The sequence below is a fragment of the Liolophura sinensis genome, chromosome 2 (genome assembly GCF_032854445.1).
Source record: "Liolophura sinensis isolate JHLJ2023 chromosome 2, CUHK_Ljap_v2, whole genome shotgun sequence".
Classification (NCBI taxonomy): Eukaryota; Metazoa; Mollusca; class Polyplacophora; order Chitonida; family Chitonidae; genus Liolophura; species Liolophura sinensis.
In genome coordinates this window covers 20,638,500-20,646,088 of record NC_088296.1, presented here as the reverse complement: position 1 = coordinate 20,646,088, position 7,589 = coordinate 20,638,500, and the positions used below count along the sequence as shown (strand labels likewise).

General features: G+C 37.1%; 1 protein-coding gene across 1 annotated transcript in view; it reads right to left on the bottom strand.

The window, feature by feature from the left end:
* The window catches only part of LOC135462432 (CUGBP Elav-like family member 4), a 166,536-nt gene that overhangs the window by 88,705 nt on the left and 70,242 nt on the right, over positions 1-7,589 (bottom strand). The gene's annotated exons all lie outside the window — the stretch shown is intronic.

Here is a 7,589-nt window from a genome sequence, read left to right as displayed (position 1 = left end):
ACAGAAAAACAAATCCCCACAGGTGACAATTTTCTAATCGTCAAAATTCTCTCTCTTATTCTCTTCGCATTAATACTTACCTGTACCTTCAAATTTTTTCACCATTCTATAGTCTTGTTTTTGCTTCAATAAAGAAGATTAAATATCACCAGACAAAAATTACGTTTTTTGAAGTAGGCCTATAATTATTGATGCCCAGCAGTAGTATAGTGAGACCAGCAAGGGAAGTAGAGAGGTGTTCAAGTAAGCTTATGGAACAAGACAAGGGCTGTGATTACATAAGCTGATGGTAATTACAGCCCTACAGAAGTCAAATGAAAGTCATAAATATTGGATAACACTGTCCTATAGTATTTATATCAATCAACAATGGCTAATTTATAGCTTTAGGAAGACAACCAGAAGTCAGGTCTACATTTACAAGGGTTACAAACCCTCAGATTCTGCAAATGACCTGACATTACTTTTCAAAAGCACAGCCAAAGAGAAAAAACACATTTCCATGAGTTTGTTTGTGTAAATAAACAGTACAGAGCTCTTCAAAGGGGAAGAAGTTGTGGCCAATGTTGTTATGACATTTCAAGGTCAGCTAGGGTTCAACCTGAAGCCTGAGCAATCCATTTCACATCTGTGGATCATTCTAAATACAACAACAACAGCATATCTGTCAGATGTGTCACTGTAATATCTGGGCGCACACTGGCCTATTAGGCAGTCTAAAAAATGGATGAATACACAGATATAGCCATACATACATGTACCGCAAAGATGAAAATTAAAACATTAGAAAAAAGTACCCTAAATGACTATAAATTTCGTCCATGACAAACCATGACGTCTATTTTTCCTGATTCTACGAGTCCTATTGAGCTTAGAAAGGTGTTTTGAGGCTTGGAACATGGGATGATATTCTACTGGAAAATTGCAAGTTTCAGCACCAAAATTCATACTTTGTGACCATCTATTTGTCTCAAAAAATGTACCTTTGAGGGTGAAATATTATATTGAAAGGTCTCGAAAAATGTAGGCCCTACCTTTAAGGGTGAAATATTGAAATGTCTCAAAAAATGTACCTTTAAGGGTGAAATATTAGGTTATTTAAGGCACTATTATTATTTCGAGCCCTTGTTTTTTCCACAAATCTGGATACAATGATATAACATGACACGGCAGTGAAGCTAAGAAATACTTTATAATGAGCTTTTGAGCTTTTTGTCAGAGGCCATGAATCAATAATTTTAAGCAAACATTGTATGGCATGACTAGATAGATCAACGTTAGCAATTATTTCTTCAACGTCACAGACGTGCATAATGCATATAATAACATCCAAGATTAAAACCTGTGCTCTTGGCCAAGATTGACCTTCATATTTATTTACAAAAGCACAACTCAAATACATGTAAATTGATACCTTCAGATCAATTTTTCATATTTTATAGCAATGCCTTCAAGGTTGTTTACCGTAATAACATGTATATGTGTGAAGTTCATGAGTTCCACAGATCCGAATGATGCCTTATCTGTGTACTATATACATGAATACACAGCGGCACAATCGGGAATATTTTAAGGATCAGCAAGAGGGGATATCTCCTGATTGTACCAACTGTACCAGATAGAATTAAGACAAATATGACAGTCATAGCACAACAATACCAAACGCAACATGCACAATCAGAATTATTGTTACAATTATAGTGATATAGAAACCAGGCCGTGACTTCTCATTTTCACCTCCAAGTCAGAAGAGTGCGAAAGCAACTATAGTGCCTTGTCACTTTAATGGGGAGCTGAATTTAAACAGTTCCAAGTAGATCCAGTCTGTTCACTGTGAATGGCCACAGTTCACCAGGAAAAACTGTCAAGAGTGTACAAGCTCTTGAAGAAACAGTCGTCTTTCAATTCTTATTTAAAGATCTTATGGCAAGGCTATGATCAGCACCAAAAATGGCTGAGAATACTGTCTGAGAATACTGTAAAAAAAAAAACTGATCAGGCCACCCAGGTTTGTCCATCATTTTCCCCTCAAAGAGGCCTCAAGGAGGTTGAAAAATTGGTGCCCTAAAACTACATGTTGTAATATTAATGACAGTTCCATCTGCACCTCCTCCAAATACATCCATCCTCCTCCATTCCCCCCCCCCCCCCCCACTCCCCTTCCACCTCCCCTACCATCAGTACCCACTGTTAATTAATCTCCTGTCCAGACTGCTCACAGACAAATCTCTGCCACATTGTGGCGGACATGACTCAGGCAGCCCTCAGAGTAAGAGCTGCTGTGGATCTGGCAGTATATGAAGACTTCACCAGCCATGCCTGCCTGTCAGCGAATCAACCCAGGGGCTAAGCAGGCACAGGCAAAAATACACACACAGACACACAGGTAAAAAAATATAAATAAATAGACACATAATTCTAGATGGAGAAAGAAGATGCTGATAAGAAGAACAAACGATTGTGTGCAATCTTGACATCATAAATCAATATTACTGCATCATGGAGCGAATATCTTAAGGCAAAAATTACATCAAGTATTAACACTATTTAGAAAAATATATGATTCCTTTTCTTCAGACCCTTTGAAGACCATTTTGACCAGATTTAGAATGCATTTATTCATAAGTAAGGTATTTGGATATTATAAAGTATTAACTTAGAGAGAGGAGTTTTTTTCCCTGAATATTAAGTATAATTAAATATCAATCTGGTCTTTCAAAGCTTTAAAGTTCAGCAGATTTATGTTTTTAGCATAAACTTAAGAACTGCCACATTTACACAGAAACATGAAACAGAAAATATGAACAAATCCAGAATGAAGCAAAATAAATATTAATTTCCATATTGGTCGTATATTTGTAGAAATATTATGGCTCCAAATCATGTATCAAATCAGCTATTGACCAAACAAAGATATGGTCTATATATTCTCTCTGCTACAGACTTTAATACAGAAACTTTCATTTAAATACCAGATACAGTTACACATTCATTACTACTCTATCTTCGGATTCCTTCAATCATGTGACTGAAAAATTGTTACGTAAAACCCCAAGCACTCACTCACTCACTCACTCACACATTCACTCACTCACTAACTCACTACTATATCTTCGTAATTCTGCATTAACTTCAACCATAGAGATTTCCTTGGAGTGATTTTCTTGTCCATCAGTTTTATGGATATTATAGCACAAAAACATTTTTATGGCACAAAAAGCAATATAATGAGCACATTTTGACTAAAAATACTGGAAAGCTGCAGGATCTTGTGGGCTTGGTTTCATCAAGAACAGACAATTATTTTTGGGCTGAGTACAAAATTGAAGACTTGGCTCAAAGTTAAATCTGGCGTGAAATCTTGGGACAGTTTTGAACAACCAGGCCCATGACTTTGTCTTGACCTTTACTTCTGATGCACAACTGCACAAGTATAACGGCTTTGCCTTTTTTCTCAAAGTGCATGGGAGATTTTTGCTGTTTTTGTGTAGTGTATGCTTCATTCCAGAATGCTGAAACATACCTACATTTACCCGTGACAAAAGCTTGACACTATGGAAGTTCAGAAACACTGATCACACATGTCACACTTTGGTTACCATGGTAATATGACCAAGCCTTTGGAAACCAGGTGACAGAGCTATAGAAAGCACTTGTCAACTTGTCACTTTAATAGCTAAATTAAGCAACTCCAATTAGATCCAGCCCGTTCACTAAAATTAGCTCCTGTTTGGATTTAAAAAGAATACATACCTCAACACTGTGTCACTTTTCTTAAAATAGGGTCTATTTTAATACACAGCAGCCACATCATGGAGCTGCTAATGACTGGCTCCACATATTTAGTCAAAACACAAAAGCTGATTTACCATTGTAAAAAGTTCATTCAAACAACTACTGCAAAACTTAAGGTAAATGTACTATTGCAATACAAGTGCAAGGATTTCATGCAAAACATATAGGCAAAACTTGTGTTCGTATTTCAATCTGTTTCAACGGCAAATTAGTTTTGATTCTGAGAAACCTACATTGCCTGGCTGTATAAAACTATCCAAAGCAAAATGATTTGTAAGGAACAATGGTGAGGAATCTTATATGCCAGTCACTTTGTCGAGTCTCTGTCTGGAGTCCCAGTATGATCAGCTTGAATGTAGCTTAAAATCTTTAGTTTTCCACTATTCTAAATAAATAAATTACACTATTTTCTTGGACAGTGTTTAATGGTCTTTCATCTGATATATTAAATCATTTTACTTTTACTTTGCATTCAACTGTGTTTTTAATTGTTAATGTTACAAAATGTATAAGCAATTGAGTTCAAATCCAGCTCAAGATCCTGCTGGCTTCTCTCTGGCTGTACGTGGGAAGCTCTGTCACCAGCCTTGGAATGCTGGTCAGTTTCCCCCAAGCTCTGTCTAGTTTCCACCCACCATAATGCTGGCTGCCGTTGTATAAGTGAAAAGTTCTTGAGGACAATCAAATAAATGCATAAATATAAGCTAAATTGATTTAACGTGCTGTACTCCAGTTATTAAAAACTCTGTTGTATGTAATAAACATGCACTCTTACAAAAGGTACAAACACATCCCCGATGACCTTGACAACATAAAGATCGCTATAAAGCAAAGTTGTCCACAGTTCATCACTGTCTGGAGGTATTAAAGAAATCGATACTGTCCAGTCTGCTGGAAAACAATGGCTGCTGGTCATCAGCGACTCTGTCACAATTAGTCCCGTGTTTGACGGAGGGAGTTTAATTTATGTCCCATGGAGAAGGTGTCTGGGGTGATGAATTGACCGGAGTCAGTCACACTTCTGATCATTAACACCACGTCTGGACAGAGACAGGGACTAATCAATGTCCCAACCCATACTTCCGAGCACTGTTACAAGAAGTAACAATTCTTACACCAATGTCTACTATTGATCTAAATCCATGGACATGTTCGTTAATACTACGCTCTATATAGGGCCATGTTGCCTACTTTGAAAGAACCTCTCCAAAAAATTTGGTAATTACATTTGATAGTATAAGATTTCATTACATGGATCCTAAAAATGAGTTCTGTAAGAACCTATTCATGTATAATAATTAACATCAGTCCCAGCCCTTAGCACCAACAAGTGGCAACAATGTTGTATTCAGTGTCTTGGTGCTTTCCTTCTTCAAAAGAACCTCCAGGACACTGAAATGGAATCTATTTAATTTTATATTCTGGTAGTATAAGTTTTAAATTTTTGGATCCTGAAATTGAGTTCTTTAAGAACAATTTTGTAATGCATGCTTTCAATGAAACCTTATACACTTTCCCTTTGTCCATTGTCTTTGAACCCCTGCCCCCAAAGAAAACCCAAAACCCTGTCCCCCAAAATGAATTTTCCAGTTTGGCAACTTTATATACAGTGTATTTATACTTTCTTTAAAAGAAACCTTTTCTTTAAAAGAAACCTTTTCTTCAAAAGAAACCTTTCCCTCAAAACATGAAATGGAATGAAATGAAATTTACATTTTAAGTGTTAATTATTTTGAATCCTGAAACTGACTTCTCTAAAAGGCTATTTATGTATGAATTCTAAAATGGCTTCCAGTTTTGAAATTTTTGCAATGCATGCTATCAATAAAACTTTATACACTTTCTCTTTGTCCATTGTCTTTGGACCCCTGCCTGCAGGGAAACCCACTAAATAAGTGAGTGAGTGAGTGCTTGGAGTTTAACATCGTACTTAACAATTTTTCAGTCATATGACGACGAAGGAATCCTTAGAGTGCATGTAATGTGCCTCCTTGTTGCAGGCCGGATTTCCACCACTCTTTTATCTAGTGATGCTTCACTGAGACAACTTTACCGAATGCAAGTAAGACGCCCAACCTGAACCATTATACTGGGTCAACCAGTCGTTGCACTGTCCCCTTCATGCTGAATACCAAGCGAGGAAGCAACTTCCTCTTTTAAGGTCTTAGGTGTGACTCGATCGAGGATTAACCCTGGATCTACCACCTCCTGAAGCGAACGCTCTACCAACTGTGTTATCGGGGCCAGTCACTAAATAAGGATAAAATACATACAGAAGATTCTTGGCACAATTAACATACCTGTACCTGACACTTGAAATATGAGTCATGACACTGAACTAATTTGCATAGTTTTATGAAAATTGTATGCATAAATTCGACTCAAAAAATGAGTTTTACAGTCAAAAAAGGTTTGAAGACTTACTGTAAGTGAAAAATTCCTGGCATTGAGCAACAATCAAATAAAGAAACAAATGCAGATTATTCTTGACGTCTCTAAAATGAAATCATATCAGGAAAAAGATCAAATAGGTGCATTTTTTGAGGCACTGGGTTTTGGCATCAAGAACTGCTGGATTTTCTGTTTTTTTCAGAGTCATTGCCATGTCATTGGCACCAGCTTCTCTTTGTCCATTTTCTTTTGCTTATTTTTTCATATTTTCAAAGGTTAAATAAGGACTACAAAAGATTTTTAGCATACAAGTAGCCCTAATGTACTGTACAGGTAGGTTCCAAATTCACATTCTATCATATTGTCTGCCTATTTATCATGGCGGCAGCACCTGACTACACGATCACATCTCTGTCAGAGATGGGCCATGGTGTCAGGCTAGTCTAACATTGAGGTGTGAGTGTAATTAAGCCTAGATTGCAGCAATAGTTTACAGCTGGGGAGTCGTGTTGACAGACGGCCTGGCGTTGAGGGAGATATATCCGGGAAGAACCAGGCATTTGTCTGACAGAGCCAGTTAAAAATAGTTCGGCAACTGCCAGGGAATGTGACAACGAACACCTCTCGCAAACAAGAAAGGTAACAAAAAAATTTGTTTAGCGGAAAAATTATCACACATAATGAACTCATTTCGTGCTTTTAGTCGCATTTCTCATCTTGTCTGGAAGAAAAAAATGCATTCCGTTGCAAGTGCAAGTTGGCAAATATAGAAATGGACCAAAATTTTCCATTTTATTCTTAAACAGCAAAGAATGGACGTTCTTTCTTTTTCCTGTCTTCAAGGCCTAAGTGTTCAAAAGTGTCTTGAGATTTATTACCAGTTTTAGCTTTAATCCAAGCCTTCAGCTTTGTAATTAACCCAAATATAATTGCCTAACACTATATTAAATATGGGGGGGCCTAACGCTATATTAAATATGGGGGGCCTAACACTATATTAAATATGGGGGGCCTAACACTATATTAAATATGGGGGACCTAACACTACATTAAATATGGGAGGCCTAACACTATATAAAATATGGGGGGCCTCTGTGGCTCAGTCGGTTAACGTGCTAGCCCAGCGTAATGATCCAACAGATTCTCACCAATGCGGTAGCTATGATTCCAAGTCCAGCTCATGCTGGCTTCCTCTCCAGCCGTACATGGGAAGGTCAGTAAATAAGAAAATAAAATCCGTAAATAAAATCGTAAATATGTAATTTGACTTCATACCGATATTAACCAATACACTCTGCACAACCAGGCCCAGGAGTCCAGTTAATCTTCAGAAAACAAATTAGTGGTCAATGTGCTTCTGTACTTAGAAAAAAACCAACTAATGAACACATTATCTATATCTT